The 17,127-nt window shown below is 38.9% G+C and overlaps 1 protein-coding gene across 2 annotated transcripts in view; it reads left to right on the plus strand.

Moving 5' to 3' along the window:
* Window positions 1-17,127, plus strand: part of Pde6 (phosphodiesterase 6) — a 557,480-nt gene that overhangs the window by 306,780 nt on the left and 233,573 nt on the right. The window lies entirely within an intron of this gene.

Raw genomic sequence — 17,127 nt, forward strand, 5'->3', positions numbered from 1 at the left:
CAGAAACCATATTTGAGTTGATTAGGACATGAAGCGGTCGGATGGTCATTATATACCTGGCACTTTTCACAGCGCACAGGAAGTGGTGCAGGAGATCGAGACGGCTCTACACGATGACGTTTGCGATAGATGAAGGCCCCATTTGAAAGAAGAGAATCGATGGTGTCGTGTGAGTTGGTTAGTACACGAACCATGTATGTGTTTCCCTGTGCGTTTTTAATACGAATACATTTGATGATAGAATGACCATCAAGTTGGAGTTCCTGTGTGATTTCTTCGTCTGTGAAGGAGGGGTCAACACCTCGGATGACGACAGACAGAGCAGGTTGTTTGCGTGGTGGCGGCGGTTGTTTGGCTGATGGAGTGTTGAGCTTAGAAATAGATGCATTCTTCCCAAAGATCTCGTACGAATAAGTATTACGAATTGTTGAAGCGAATTTATCGTCTGAAGTTTTAATGATTATGCCTTTCTGTGTATAGATGATTTGAGCGATACTTGTCCGTGGGATGTATTTGGTGATACGATGATAAAGCTTCTTCAGATCGAGGTATTGAGGATCGTAGTTGGTGAGCAGAAATGAATGAAGAGTAGGCTTGACAGATGTAACAGCAGAAGTTTCAGCGTCCATGCGATGAGATGAATTTGAGTCAGTTGATGATTCACTGAGAGTGTGATGGCGCTTTGCTTGTGGTGACTGAGGCTGATTATGATGAACTTCGCTACGTGAGGTGCGTTTAGAGCTCTCCCTTCGCTTGTCGGCAGATGCTGACGGAGCGGAGGGGCCCAAGGAAAGATTAGTAGAAGCGTGAGGTCCAGTAGCCATGATGGTGATGATGATTTCAAAAAACACAAAACAGCTAATAAGGTCTGGTAATCAGGTAGAAGCCACCCATTCGGATAGTGGCTTAGGTGAGGAAATGCCCCAGTCTAAACGTGTCGCAACGAGCTACCCTTGGCTGAGATAAGTCTGATAGCTGTTGCTCAGCGAATATCTGACGAGCAAGTCCCAGGATCGTGGACAGGATTACAAAAAGCAGCCGTTCTGACGTTTGGTACGTCACAGCTGTTGTAGTCGGTATCGATATTACTATCGCTATCGACCTGAAGATGTACATTTATGTTTTTTTTACCGGCTAGCCAGAGTGGCTAGCAACCTATAAGAGGGTTATGCCCTCTGTAAGGTGAGTGACGAAAAGGATTTTAGGTGCGAGGTACAGTAGGTGGTCTATGTGCTTTATTGAAAGTTCTTAGTATTATGTCGTACACTAACTAACAAAAGGACGTAAGGAACTTTGATCCTTACCATTGTGAAAGGAAAACATCCATATATATATAGCAAGTGATAACTATAACAAATAACTGAACGTACATGGAAAAAATATATAACATAAAATAACATACAAGAGAAAAAATTAATAAGGATATACAAGTAGAACAAAATAATAAATATAAATGATTAATGAAATTTTGAAATGTTGATAATGAGGATGAAGAATGAGACGAGGTGCGAAGCACAGGACAACACGTGGGTTTTGTTAGTCAGACAAATGAAATTATCTTCTGCCTAGGGGCATCTCTAGGCGATGATGAGAACAGGGGGAGCCCAAGTGAGTAGACAAAGGTAATTACTGTGCATGGTATGATGGGTGAATGAGCGGAAGATGTTCATCAATGATGTAGTCAGAAATGAGTAAGAGCGAAGGATCTCTCGGAGGTAATATGTACTGATAGAGTGTAAACAGTAAAGCCAAGGGGGTATGGTAATAACGTTGTGGTGTGGGATTCAAAGCGAGGTATCGCATAGTATCATGAAGTAAAAGGTGCTGGATTTGAAAACGTTTATTGATATAAGTGAGACGTAGTTTTTCGATGTAATACTGTAATGTGGGGAAAGTTATGCGTTGGTATAGCTCCTGGGTAGGACTAGGTAATCGGACACGGAAGGCTATGCGGAAAGCGTGTCTTTCAAGGATCAAAAGTTTTTGGTAGAATTTGGCTGATGCGGCTATCCATGCAGTGAATCCATATGTTAAAGTTGGCCGTAAGAAAACCTTGTATGTATTTAAGATTGTCTGTTCGTTAAGTCCCCATGTCGTACCAGTTAAACGTTTCAGTAAATTGAGTCGATTATATGCTTTCGCCGTGATAGTTGCAAGATGTTTATTCCACGTTAAGTGACGGTCGTAAGTAATTCCGAGATAGGTGACTGTGTTACTGAGTCGTATAGGTTCATGGTCTACATGAAGTGAGAGATGGCGAGGATTTCGACGTACTTTTGATCTTCGACGTGGTGGTAGAAAGACAATAGCTTGGGTTTTAGCCGCATTTATGGTAAGTTTCCAAAGAGTACACCAGGAGGTAAAGCGGTTAATTGCAATCTGTAAGACATGGTTTATTTGTTGAATTGTGTTACATAAAGCAAGGAAGGCGGTATCGTCGGCATACTGAAATAGATGGATCTTATCGGGAAGCCTAGGCATATCGGCAACATAAAGTAAGTAAAGTAGTGGGGACAAGGCCGAACCTTGTGGTACGCCTGAGAGTAGAAAAATAGGGTGTGACAGACTGTTGTTCACAGAGATGTATGCGAGGCGGTTGGAGATGAAACTGTAAATGAAACGAATATATATTATTGGCAGCTGTAATGCATGGAGTTTGTATATGAGCCGAGTATGCCACACTTTATCAAAGGCTTTTTCTAGATCGAAGAGTACCAGACAGGAGGGTTGAACTGAATTATATTGCTGAGTGATGAGTGACGTAAGTCGGAGGAGCTGATCGTTTATAGAGAATGATGGTCGGAAGCCTGCTTGTGTGAAAGGAAGAAGATTGCGAGTGGTCAAATATAGATGTAAACGTTTAACTAATATGCGTTCCAGTATTTTACTAAATGTAGAAGTTAATTGTATGGGACGGTAAGAAGCTACATCCTGTGGCGGTTTATTAGGTTTAAGGAACATTAGCGTTTTTGATGTCTTCCAAGATATTGGAAAGTATCCAGTGCGGAATATGAACGTATAGATGTGTGCAAGTAAGACCAACAGACTGCCAGGACATTCCTTAACGTGTCGATACGTTATAGTGTCTAAGCCAGGTGCTGTATTACGTTTGTTGTGAACGACTTGAGTGATTTCTTGTACGGTAATTGGCATTGTTATAGGCGAATTAGCAGGTAATGCATGGTGTATATTCGGCTGTAGTTGTGGTGAGGAAGTGTTAAGTCTGTCGACCACATGGGGAGCGTTGTCTGTCATGGTAGGTGTGAATATAGTCTGCAAATGGTTGGCAAAAGCGTTTGCTTTTGCAGTATCCGTAGATGCGGGAGTGTCACCTAGTAAGAGAGGATACTTTGGTGTGGAAGGCTTTCCACAAAGTATATTGAATCTTTTCCAATATTTGCTGGGATGAGTAGTGTCAGAGAGATTATTGCATGCCTTTATCCAGCACCGAAGCTTGTAGGCTTTTATATAATTATGGACCATACGCTGGAGTTGTCTATGATGACGTAAGGCTTCTGGATTGCGAGTTTGCAGAAATTCTCTGTAAGACTGGCGTGAGCGCTTGATCAGAGTGAGATATTGCGGAGGAAGACGAGGTGTAAATGAAGTAGTTGTAGAAGTTGGGATGCAGGAGTTACTTGCATCTTGAATAACAGTGGTGATTCTGTCAACTGTAGCATCTAACTCCTCTTCAGTAGTAGGGTCCTTGAGATGTATGGTTTGACGGGAAATGTGATAGCGATATTGTTCCCAATTAGCTTTATCAAATCGTAAACTAGTCCGTGGTGATAGTAGTGAGCGTGCGGCATTCAGTGAACGTGATTGATATATTAATTTGATAGGTGCATGGTCACTTCCGAGAAGGTCAAGAACTTCGACGGTGCAGTGAGTTATGAGATTATTAGAAACTATAACGATGTCGGGCGTGGTGTCGGAAATCGGGCGAGTAGCTTGAGGGAGATGAACAATAATGCCTGTGGTGTTAGCCGTGATGAAGTTCTGAAAATTTGTTCTTTCCTGATTGGTGCGACTGTGCATATTGAAATCGGCCATGATGAGATACGAACGATAGGTATTTGAGATGTATTGCACAAATTGATACGGAAGGGGGTGCCCTGGTCGGATGTATATAGTAGCCAGGGTAAGGACGAGATTTTTTAAATAAACTGTGGCAAGAAGGTATTCTGGTAATGGCGTTGTGTTGTAGTGGTGCTGTCGAAATGGTAAAGAAGGTGAGAAACCAATGGCTACTCCTCCGTTAGCTCGTAGTGCTGGTACAGTGTTTTCTGCGTGGATCATTGTATAATGTGGCAAACGGCAGGCATGAGACGAAGTCAGAAAGGTTTCATTGAGTAAGAAGGCCGTGACGTGGTGTTCGAGAAGAAGATGCTAAAATAAAAGTTTGTTTTTTGGAAGGGAGCGTATATTAAGAAACATGAAGACTAGAGCCATAACACGAAAAAATTTAATCGATGGATGAAGCATGGGATTTATGAAAGTGCACAGTATTACCAGAATAAGTAGCAGTGAAAGTAACATGGAATGTAGTTTTGGCCGCAAGTATGATTTGTTGTAAGATGTGAGGTCTGATAAACGGATGGATGTTTTGTAACGCTAGTGTTAAGAATGTAAGAAGTTGATCTAGATTAACAGGAGTATTGAGCGGATGCGGAGTGTCATGTGCCTGGGCCGGAGGCCTCAGTGGAACGATCAATTCAGGATGTTCCTGAGCAGGTTCTGGTTTTGCTTTACATCGGTAGCTGTACGTTGGATGTTGCTCATTACAAGTAGCGCATTTCGGAGGTTGTTGAAGATTAGTACAGGCTCGGGTATTGTGAGGTCCGGCACAGTATCCACACTTACTTGTATTCTTGCAGTCGACCGTGTGGTGTGAATTGTATAGCTGGCAGCGTTCGCAGCGTACTGGCATAGGAGGCGTAGACCGTGAAGGCTCTACTCGATGTGTGTGGTTATAGATGGATGCTCCGTGAGCTAACAGCTCGTCAATAGTCTCTTGATGTGAGGTGAGCACACGAACCATGTAAGTAGGGCCCCGGTCGTTGCGAATCCTGATTACTTTGGTGAGCGTGTGTCCGTCCAGGGTCAGTTCTTCTTGTATCTCCTCATCTGTATATGAGGGATCTACCCCGCGTATGACTACTGAAAGAAGGACTGGGCGTCGTGGAGGCGGAGGTTGCTTCCGTCGAGGTGTGTTGAGTGCTTCCAACTTGGCGTTTTTGCCAAAAGTGTCGATTGGTACTTTGTTCCTGATCGTGCTGAACAGTGATGGATCTGTTGTCTTCAGAATAATTCCATTTCTGGTGTGGATGATTTGTGCAATGGATGCCCGTGGCAGGTATTTCCGAAGTTGGACAGCAACCATCTTTGGTGTGTTGAATTTTGGATCGAAGTTGGTAAGAAGCATGGAGTGAGTTGATGCGACCTGTTGATTGTCGGTGTGGGATGTGGTGTTTCCTATATCCATTGGTCCTGAGTCTGATTCTGATGTTGAATCCATGTGGTGCTTCTTTGCAGGAGGAGAATGCTGAAGACGGGTCGCATAGCTATCATTCTTGTCAGATGGTTGCGGTGACCGTGATCTGATGGATGAATGAGAGACTACAGATGCCGCTGATTCAATCGATCCTACTGAGTCCATACGTTGAGGATGATGCTTGCTGGTGTTTCTAGTACGAGCTGCAGATTGGTCCTTGCGTAGCTTCACCTTTGTAGAGCTCTCGGAGGGTCCGCTAACAACTTGTGGTAAACCATGATGTTTTCCCTTGTTCTTACGACCTCCGACTGAGCCTGAGTCTGCCATGAAAAGGTCCGTCCGTGGGCGGCTGCCCAATGGTGTGAATACGGCAGTGTAGGTGAATGTAATGTAAAGTGCGGTGATGAAATGATATATTAGGTTTGACTACCCGTTCGGATAGTAGTCAAGGTGCAGCAGTTCACTTGCCAAACCTGTTGTACCGGTCGCCCTTGGCTGGATCAGTTTGACGAAACGGTACGCCACGGGATGACAAAGCAAAAGGCCGAGGATGTGGAAAAGGAAGGAAAATCAAAACTCGTCACCTCTTATCAGGTAACGCTTCAGAGACTTGTAGAGACAAGCTCTGGAAAGTATGACATTTATGTTAATTTGACACCAAAGACATATGGCCTTCTGAGCACATCAGAAGTAACTAATAAATGTCAGTGGGAATTTTAATTAGATTTTATTGTTTGCAACGACCAAAGCTTTCCGCAGTGTATTTGACACTTTTGCCAAGTAAGGAATAAACTAACATGTTCTGCTGTAATCAGTCACGAAAATAGTTCTGCATGTTTATGAACCGTCTGAGTAGCAGTGCTGCCACCTGTTGTTCTTATATTCTAGCAGCGGACGTTAAAGAGTTCTCACTATCATTCAGTGGTCATTCGTCGAAAAGTCTCTATAACACCGTCTGGTGGAAAAACGACAAATACCAGCTAACTTTCAGACGACGGCAGCAGCTTCAGTGGCATTCCGCTTGGAACCGAAAGCGGACCTATGCCAGAAGTCATTTTTTCTTCACTTCAGCGGCTATCCGTCAAAAGGCGACAGCGGACCGATAATAGTTGGCGGTACTTTGCACACGGGGTAACTAGAGGCTTGGAGGCTCCTGACAAACTTCTGGATTCTATACTTGACAATTGACATTCTTACAAATTTTATAATAATTGGATTATTTTTATACACTGTATTAGAAATACGGAGCTCTAAAAGGTTATAGTATGCAACGCATATACATGTTATTAAATAACATTTTTATGCTTTAAAATTCCTTCTTTCTTCATTTGATTTCTGTAAAGTTGACTATTACTTCTTCGAAGTCCAGCTTCCTAGGCAATAATTGCTTCATGCGAAGAAGTACTGATCCTTTTTAGCTTTCTTTTCTTATAGTGCTTCTCAGATACATTTTTTTTTTTTTTAAATTATAATTTTATGTTTGGAAAATAAACGCTCCTCACTCGCAGTTGTGATGGAAATTATCGTAAACAACATCAAAGCTATACAAACTACCGGAAAACTGGATGAAACAAAGTGTTATATTATTATTATTATTATTATTATTATTATTATTATTATTATTATTATTATTATTATTGTGAAAAGAAAAGCTACAGAATTCGCTTATTTTTCTCACTTAGAGATCGCGTTAATAACTGCCAAGTGCAAAGTTAAAGTTTCTCGAGAGAATGCTGAAGAAATATCCTTGCTGTATGTTTCTGCGAACTGATCACCTTCATATAGATCGGTATCACTTACAGTTAGATTATACAAGATTTAGGTTCCAGTACACTAAAGTTTGAGATTACGTCACCCACAGTCAGTGGCGTATTTACGATTTTGTTTCGAGAGGGGCTTTGCTAACTTTCGGGTGAGGGCTTTGCCTGGAAATGTGAAAATTCTGCAAGATATTTCATTTACTTTACTATACTAAGTAAGATTTCGGGGAGGGGGCTTAAGCCCGGAAGCCACCCCCCTAAATACGCCACTGCCCACAGTATTAAAACACTATTGTATTTGACTTATCACATCTAACACCCGAAAAAAGAGCATTTACACGAAAGAAGCTTTCGGGATTTCTTGATTGTTTGCCTTGAGAAATTTCGTAGTAGTAACATCGCTCTTTCCTACATCGAGTATAAACAGATTAAGACTGAGCTAATTTGATATTAGATATTTGCCCTTTCAGTTTTTCGAGTTTATTTCCGTAACTATTCAGCTCTTCAACGCAAATTTGTAAAAGCTGTACTCTTTTTGATAAATCCATAATTTTTTGTATTCAAGTGCGTTCGATACAAAGTAGATTGTCTGCAATATTTTGCATTAGAAAACCGTTAAGCAAAGAAAGTTATAATTCTTAACGTGGATTTTCAATGCTTCGGCTCAAATCTTTTTAGTCAGACTTGGAGCTCAACAGAATTATCTTACAAAGAACCTTTTGAATGTCTTGAAATCTCACTTTTAAGGCGAAAACATAGTCATACCTCCCGGCCCATCTTGTTGAAGTTACATTTTGGTCATATGTACTACATAAAAGACTGCTGAGTATATTCCACCGCTTCAAATAGTGTCCGAAAAACCACTATTATTTCATTATGGCATTACCTACGCGCAGGACTGAAATCTTTCGCATTCGTTTCATGCTTGTGATTTAAAGATGGCATGAATTACAATAATTATAAATATGAATACAATGTGTTCACTTTCTTGGGAAAAATATATTTGGAAAAAATAGTAAACAAATGCACCGGGTTTTTTTGAGTGATCCCCTTCATCTTGTGGCCCTGAGCACTTTTGCCAGTTCAACCACCCTATAGTTACGCCTCTGGATTTAATGATGCCTATCCGTATTCCATATTCCATACATGCTACTTTGATCAAAAAGTTCCGGGAATTCACTCCTAAAAATTAAAAATTCAAGTTTATTCCTGAAAATTGATGTTGTCTCCTTCGAAGTAATCCCTATAGACTGCGACGCAGTTATCCCAGCGCTTGATCCAGTTCTCAAAACATTTGTGGTACTCGATTTTCGGTATGACCACCGGAACCGTCTTTGATTTGCGTATTATCTCCTCTCGGCTGCTAAAACGCGTTCTCAGTAATAATTTCTTGTGTTGATCAAACAGAAAAAAGTCACTCGGAGCTAAATCCGGTGAATTCAGTGGCTGTGGAATGGTAATTGTTACGTTTTTGGTGAAAAACTCGCGGATACGGTAACATTGTCCGACGCTGCGTTGTCATGGAGCGAAATCCACAAGTTATTTGTCCAGAGATCTTTTCTTTTTAGGCGAATTGCTTGATGCAAACGCTTCATAACGCTCAAATATTACTCCTTGTTGACTGTCTGAATTTCTGGCAGAAATTCATGATGTACAACAAAGTTGTTATCCATGAAAACTGTGACCATCACCGTTTTCGACTGAAAATCACGTGGGTTTTTCAGTCATGGCTCACTGGGTGCTCGTCACTCGTAAACAGCTATTTTGTTTACAACATCATTGGTGAAACACTTTCCAACATTTCCAAGGTCTTTACACTATTGAATCCGTTTTTAACGCAAAATTTAATACACACTCGTTGTTGCAAAATTAACTCCATTGCAAAAATCGAAACATGCACCCAAACAGATGTACTTAACACTGTTTCACCTTCATAAATGGCAAACTAGGATGTTCAAATTGAGAGGGAATATCGCTGACACGAGTAGCAACCCACACAAAAAAGAAAAAGTCAAAATCTGGTGACTGAGAGCGCCACACGGTGGTGATTCCAGGAACTTTTTGATCAAGATAGTATTCAAGTATTTTTTGGATTCTGCTTTTTGCAGTAGATAGCTATAATGAAATCTCGGCCGAGTTCGTTAATGGAGTCTACTTGTTAACTTTGTAAAGGTAACGGTGACTTCAACAGTACCAATCCATATTCCATACATATATATTTTACGTGATCCTCTCTACTATCTTTACCTGAATATATTAAGTGTTATTTCATATGCTCAAAATATCATCATAGGGATTCTGCCATTATTGGTTAGCATCTTGCCATAAACTAGGAGGCTTCCATGCAAACGATCCTCAGTTAACCTCTTTATCGTTTTCTATTTTCTATTTTAATACTGTGTCCATCAACTTCAGACTATTTCGGCCTCCTATTTTTCCTTGCAGCTTATTTTTATCATATCCCTCAAGATACAGTTTCTCCTCAGCCAATGGCTTATTCAGTTTCTACTCTCCCATTTAATGGCGTCTAATATGTTTTCTTAACAGTTAGGTTTTATTCTATTCTTCTCTGCAATGATAGTTGGAAAGCCTCCCGTCTTCCTTTGTCGATCTTGCGTAGTGTTCATGTTACCTAATTAGTATACACATCAAACGAATCATTTTATGAACCTTCTTTCTTGACTCTTTATTCGAAGTCTCTCAGAATATTTATCTGTTATTCTACATAATCACTAGTAATACGACTTTAATACATTTTTTATTCCAGTGGCAGGTTAGTTTGCTTAAAATCTTAACACTGAGATTTAGTACAAGAAAAAGAAGACAGTATTCTGTGATAGTTCAAAATATTATAAAACTGCTGAATTTTTATGAATGCGTGCTTGTTCTTTCCTGCTGCAGCTGGTTCCTGCAAAAACTTATTTCACTTTTATATATAACATTGTACTTATTTTTGGATGTACGCAGATGATCGTACCATTGGAAACTAAACAGACCTGTCTTACATAGTATTATCATATTTTATTATTTATTACTTTCGTATTACAGAAATTGATACATATAGGAGCTTCAATCTTTCTTTTATATCTTGGCGCTCCTTACGAACGAATCATATGAATGTTACATATATTTTGAGTTTAGTTTTTTTTTTTTTAATTGAAATTAGGGTTTCAGTTTTCTTTAAATTATTTTCCGCGATATTTACACAAATGTTTAAAGTTCAACGGTTTATTCTACTTACTACCCTCTAATCCTTATTCTAAGTAGTAATTAATGATATGTGTTTTGCAAAAATTTGACTAAGTCCAAACAACAATTTTGATGGTCAATAAGTCGGAAACTGAGGATCTGCATACAAACTAAAAAATATACGTATGCAGTAAGTCAAGTTATGTACATCACTGTATTTACCTCTTACTATCCTTGTAACCTATTTGTATGTAGGGCTATAATAAAATCAAACAAAAACTGATTTCTTTGCTATAAACTCCCATGGAAGAAAGCTGCACTGCAACATATAAAACAGTATTTAATTACTGTTTAAAATAGATTTTGTAAGACCAAGTGGACAAAACAGTGCTCAAAGAGTGTTCTGTGCTTACCAGTAGAATATAGACTATATTAAAACACTTCTTGTTGTCGAGCACTTTGAAACCAAGTTACGTTAAATTTTTAAGGACATATTTGGAATAGCTGGAAATCACCGTAAATTTATTTTGGCCGAATGGTAAGATCATATAGAGTTTACAGACGATAGGTAATGTACTTTATAGAGATGTCCAAAGTCGCGACCCGGACTCTCATGCTCAATCGACCTTGAGCTATATAAGCTCGACCTTAAGCTCAATATAATTTTTGAGCTCAAGGTCAAAGCGCACGAGCACGATGGAGCATAAACGCAGTATAAGTCGATATCAAATCAAAGGTTCGAGCAAACGCAAGTCCCAATAAGGATAGTGTACGCGAGCACGAGTGAGTGCGATCCTTATTGATAGCGAACCTAAACTCTTAAAGAACATGAGAACAACAGATGAGTTCGCCATGTACGGAGATGTTTTACTACCATTCCTGCTACAACGTGGCATTCACTTTAAAGAACTATCCAGCCTTATCTACAAGAAATGATCCGATCCCCGAATTTGAGCCTAAAACTTCTCCAAAGGGCAGATATTGAACAAGACTTCCCACCTTTACCAGGAAATTAGGATCAAATTCAATACCCAGACCTATTATCCTGAAGAAGCAGCGAAAACAGTATAACTCCATTGAACCATAAGGACCTTTTAAACCAGAGAAGGAACCACGATGTCCTACTCCGTCACCAACGCTTACTCCTATTCAGTTACGAACTCCTGTGTGGCCATTACAAAAGCCATTGTTGACGTTCATGAAACTTTAACTCATAACGCTGCGAAAACTGGAGACCAATTCAACTGTCACCAATACTTGAATCTACATCTACGATTGTCCTCTTAACAAGACAACGAACTGAAACAGTTCATTACTAACAACAACAAGCAGATTATGATGTCGTGTGGAACATCTGTACCACTAACAAATGCAGCAAGCTACAGAAATCTGGAAGAATGTAGAAACCATTAAAGCAGTCATCCGAAATCTACCCCTAAATACCAGTATTCAAGATATTGTTGATGCAGTCAAAGCCAAGGATTATCCTGTTTTTTTCAGTAACTCAAAATGACTTCCAACAGAGATACCGGATAATCCCAAAGTGATCATATCATTATTTGTAGTCACCTTCAGAAATCATTCCTAGCAACTTACATCTTTAAAGAAGATTTCCTGGATATGAAAGTACATGTTGAACCTCTTAAAGAACGGCCTTACTTACAATGCTAAAAAAGTCAAAGCTTAGGGCACTCTCAAGCTACCTGTCAAGTCTTGCCAAGCTGCATCAAATGTTACGGTTCACACTGGACATATGAATGCGTCAAGAAGAACCGCGATACGCTAGCTACTTGAGTCAATTGCAAGGGTAATTATCCGGCGAACTACTAAGGACATCCCCTATCCAGCAATTACTAGTCTGCAGACAGCACAGCAAGACCTCCTCAAAGGCAAGGACTACTTCAAGTCAAGACTTCGCTTCATCATCCGCCAAGGAGACTATTCCGGCAACTTAAGCCGCGAAAACTCATTCAGAATCGTTTCTCAAGACCTCTAGAATTCAACTTTCCACTTGGGAATATATATTGTTTGAGTATTGCAACTACATCCATTATGGCAGATAACTTCCACTTCGTAATATGGAAGAGCAGTTTTATATCTGTATCGCTGCTATATTTTTGTATTGTATACAAATGTTTGTAAGCACTTAAGAACCAACAACATTTTACTTATATAATAATAACTAATTTCTCCATTTGGTAGCGCTTGAGTTTTTCCTTGGTTCCTTTTTATTTCTTGTGGCCAAGTGACGGAGAAGAAGGAGGCGAATGAATACTTGACACAAAGATTAGACGGGTTCCTACCCTGCAAGTATCTTCATTCACTGTTTGTAATCGGCCCTAGATGCCTGGATATATTTACAACGATAATGATGAAGTATTATCTGACTTATAAAGTTTACCATTTAGCGTAATGTGGCTCAGAATCAGAGATGACTACCAAAATATAAATTATGTTTGTGCTACACGCGTCTAAAAGATAAATAGTTTACTTCTGAAGTATATTATATGTTGAACAGAATTTTTTAAATACGTAGATAGGATTTTAGTATACTTTTTATGTTATTACTAGGGCCCGAAAGTTGAGGGAAAAAACTCTTTTTACGAATGCCCAAAGACGAGGCTTAACATAATATATGTTCATTTTGGGTCATTGTAGGCCAGAAAATGGATTTTATTTGTCCTTTTTTGCCTTTTTCGGCGTTTTTTCGTTTATTGGTCTTTTTTTAAGCTTTTAATAGATCTTAACGTCTTTTTTGCCGTTAATCTTTCGACAATAAATTTACTGGTCATTAACTCGAATCACCACCACCTCTTAAACATCTTTTCTTTAGTAAAGAAAATTCAAAAGATAAGGCATTCTTCAACAACTGAACTGATAAGACCAGATCTGCAACAATCACAAGTCAGATAAGGAGGCGTAACAATGTCCTCCAGCAAGGTCCGGGAGATGAGAGGGGGAAGTGTTCTTATTTTAGTTAGTATTTCAGTTTGTGGAAGAAGAACAGACCGTTAACCTACCAGAAGCTTGTATTTCTTGAGCATTATATCCATTAAATTTGTAATTCTAATCAAATTGGGTCTTATTTTCACGTCCTTTTTTCCAGTTTTAGGTTCTGTTTTTTTAAAAGACTTTTTAGGTCTTTTTATAGGTCCTTTTTAGGCAATTTTTAAGTCTTCAACTTCCGAGCCCTAGTTGTTACATAAGAAGAGTTGCTCATCTCCGATTTACCGATTCCTTAAAAAAATTAAGTCCTTATACAATGTCTAAAGTTGCACGGAAGACAGGGCCTCGTGCTATTTTCATGAACTTAGAACCAGGATCAGGATTTGAGAATCTGTGCATTTAGTGGATGTACAGATCACCATGCTAAATCAACCCTAACAGTATTGAGCGTTCCATACTACACTATTTCGCCTTATGAGAGGTGGACTTCAGGACTACAGGATCGATCCCAGATGCTTGTGATTCTATTAGATTCTTGGATTTGGATTCTGTGTTTCTTTCACCACCGCTGCTATGTGAGACGTGGACCTTCAATTTAATCTGTGATCCCAATCCAATGAGCTCTTCCGTGAATCGAACTCGGGTCTCCCGCACCGAAATAACGTACGTAAACCATATTACCACGGAAGAGCTCACTTCTGATTCTAATTTCATAATTTGGTAGGTAGATAGGTAGAGGTAGTGATAGTAGTTACTGGTAGTAAGTACACTCTGACGTAATTTTGGTTTGATTGTTTGGAGTTTACAAGTAGTCGCGTATTTCAGAACCGAGGGTATATGAGAGGAGGACCGTTAACGGGATTCGAAACCGAGACCGCTTGCAACTAGACCTACGATGATTGCTACTGTGACTTAATATACCCCAAAGAACTGAGTCAGGTAATTTTTCATTGAGTGTTCCATGACTGATGAACATATCTACTTTAATCATCGCTATTTATTTTCATTTGTTACACCACGGTTTGTTACCTCTTAACTCAATAAGAGTTTCCTAATTACTCAGCATTGGCGAATAGGAGTAGAACAACTCTGAATTTTCATCGAAATATCGAACTCGGGACCAAGTACATCAAAGTCGGATATGCGAAGCATCTAACTCGTATAGTAGAAATTGATTTTTTTTTATTTAACCATGTCAAAAAGGAACTATTTGAAATAAGATATATTTTTTTGTATCTGGCAACGCTGATGGCTGTACGTTTCTATAGCAACCGCTTTTGAAGTGAAATTTCGCGCTTCACTTGTTTTGACTGGATCGCTCCACTTCACGTTTTGTGTTGGAGGTCGCTAAGAAAAGAAAATTGGTCTTCTTCCCCACTGTTCAAGCATTCATCCACCCTTAAATTAACAAGTGAAGTCCTTTTCTCTTTAATCTGTTTCATTTCCTACTGTTATTATTAGTACTTTTGCTTCTATTCTTTTTCTTCTACAGGGTCTTCGCGTGGCGACCACTAACGAATGATATTTATTGGTTAGTTTGTATCGTTGTTTGTTAGGATGTCCTACTGCTACTACTATCACTACATGACGTCATTCCCTTCCTCTCACTCGTTGTTGACTGCAGAGAGAACAATCAACTGGATATAAGAAATATGGCACAGCTAAATCCAATTGCCAAACTGTCACAGCGCGAACATGTTTGAAAAATGAAAAGAACATCTGAAGAATTTTACTTGGCTCGTTCTTTCAAAATTTCATTTCTCTTTCTGGTTCTTGGCAAACACATAGAATGAGAGAAACCTTTATGCTTTGTTTCCTATATTTCGTTTTTGTATTTTAATAGCTCCTTAAAACTATGGAACTTAGAGATCCAATCCCACGTTCACAAAAGCTCTCCACTGACTTGTCTTAGAAACTAGATCCAGTTTTTACTTTGTATTCCTATTTCTGCGAGATCGATGTTAATATTGTCCTCTCTTATTGTAATCTTAATATTGTATCTTAATATAGGGGTTCAGTTAAAACTTTGAAAGCGTTCCTACTTTGTTCCATTCTGGCTACACGACCTGTCCACGTGAGCCTGCTAGACTTGATGACCCTAATAATGTTTGGTAAACGATATAAATTTCGCAGTTTCTCGTTATGAGGTTTCCGCCATTCTCCATTCCCGTTCCTCTTGAGTCCGAACATTCCCATGATGATTTTATCATATTCTCAAATACTTTCAGTCTACGTTCTTCCCTCAAAGTAAACTACCATGTTTCGTAACCGTACAGAATTGATTATCGTTTTATATATTTTAAGGTTTTTATATTTTAATAGTTACTGTCTGTTTTGTGTAGGTGTTGTGTCTGTTTTTGTTTTTTTTTATTTTTTATTGAAGTTTAGCCTTCGTTTACAGCCTCGAGGCTAGAGTTAAGTCCGGTAGAGGTGGGCCACTTTTTTCTGCCTCCGAATAATAGTGTATTTACGCATATTTCTCTGTATGAAATCCAAGAGAAGACTTTCTGTAACCACAACTAAAGGTTTTTAGGATTAAGACAGAAATGTTTCTATCCGAAATTTAAGCTCGAAAAATGGATAACTGGTATATCTATCCCATAATGCTATGGGTTAGATGGTCTAAGCACTGAGGGACTGATGGACCATATGCAGAATCTAATCGATAGATAAATAATTAAATATATTGAGAGTTTTACATTTAAATAGGTTGTATTAATAAAATATATACTATTTAGCTTCCATGGTTTTTTATTGAAATTAAATATTGAACTAAGATAATGTAATATTGATTAAATTAAGACTGAAATATTCTTACTCTAAAAATTAACTTTCCTTTTAATATGGAATCTAGGAAAGAATCATTAAAATGGCAAGAATACCTAAGTTTCATATTTTAAGAAGAAAAAAAGAGTGTTGAAAATCATATTGTACCCGAAGGCGGATCTAGAAGGTAAAAACTGGGGGGCCAGTCAGAACCCCGACTATGATAGAAATACCATGAGTTTACTATAAATTTAAAAAAAAAAAAAATAATCTTAAATTACATTGATTACTCAAGAAAACTTGAGGGGGCCTAGGCCCCATTGCCCCGGGCTAGATCCGCCACTGATTGTGCGTACATTGCATTTGTTTTGTCTATTTGAAAACTTTGCCACACAATTCACAAACATTCTCATATTTCGAACAGCATTCATGTAACCAGCGTTCACACATAATACACTGTATCCACTGATCTTCTCTTCTCCTTTCATTATAATTTTCACCACACCCAACACATTCATTTCCATAGTACTCTTCCATATCATCACTATCAGCATATTAACAATTGATCATCATCGTTGGATGAAGATTATGATCTAATCGGAATTCTCTTTTTCGTCTTTCTTTACTCTTGCTTCTTAGGGTCTACTTGGTGCACTTAACCTTGTTCCTGTTTTCCTGTAAGCTGATGTGTTCATCCGAAACACCTCCCCAAACCCTTGCTACATTTCCTAACGAACTCCAACTTTGACAACCCATAGCTGAGAAACCAAACATCTACACCACATAACATTTGATACGTCTACTAAACGCGTCAAGATCTACCACCGTGCCAAGTTTGGTCAAGATTGGTTGTGTTTTAATGATCGCGTAGAGTATGGCCATTTATAACTTTGTGACCTGGCACATTAGTGTGAAATCACTGATGTACCGGGAGAAAGTAAGCGCATTATAGAAATAGAAATATTTATTTAT

The sequence above is a fragment of the Thermobia domestica genome, chromosome 12, assembly GCF_964235325.1.
Source record: "Thermobia domestica chromosome 12, izTheDome1.hap1.1, whole genome shotgun sequence".
Taxonomy (NCBI): Eukaryota; Metazoa; Arthropoda; class Insecta; order Zygentoma; family Lepismatidae; genus Thermobia; species Thermobia domestica.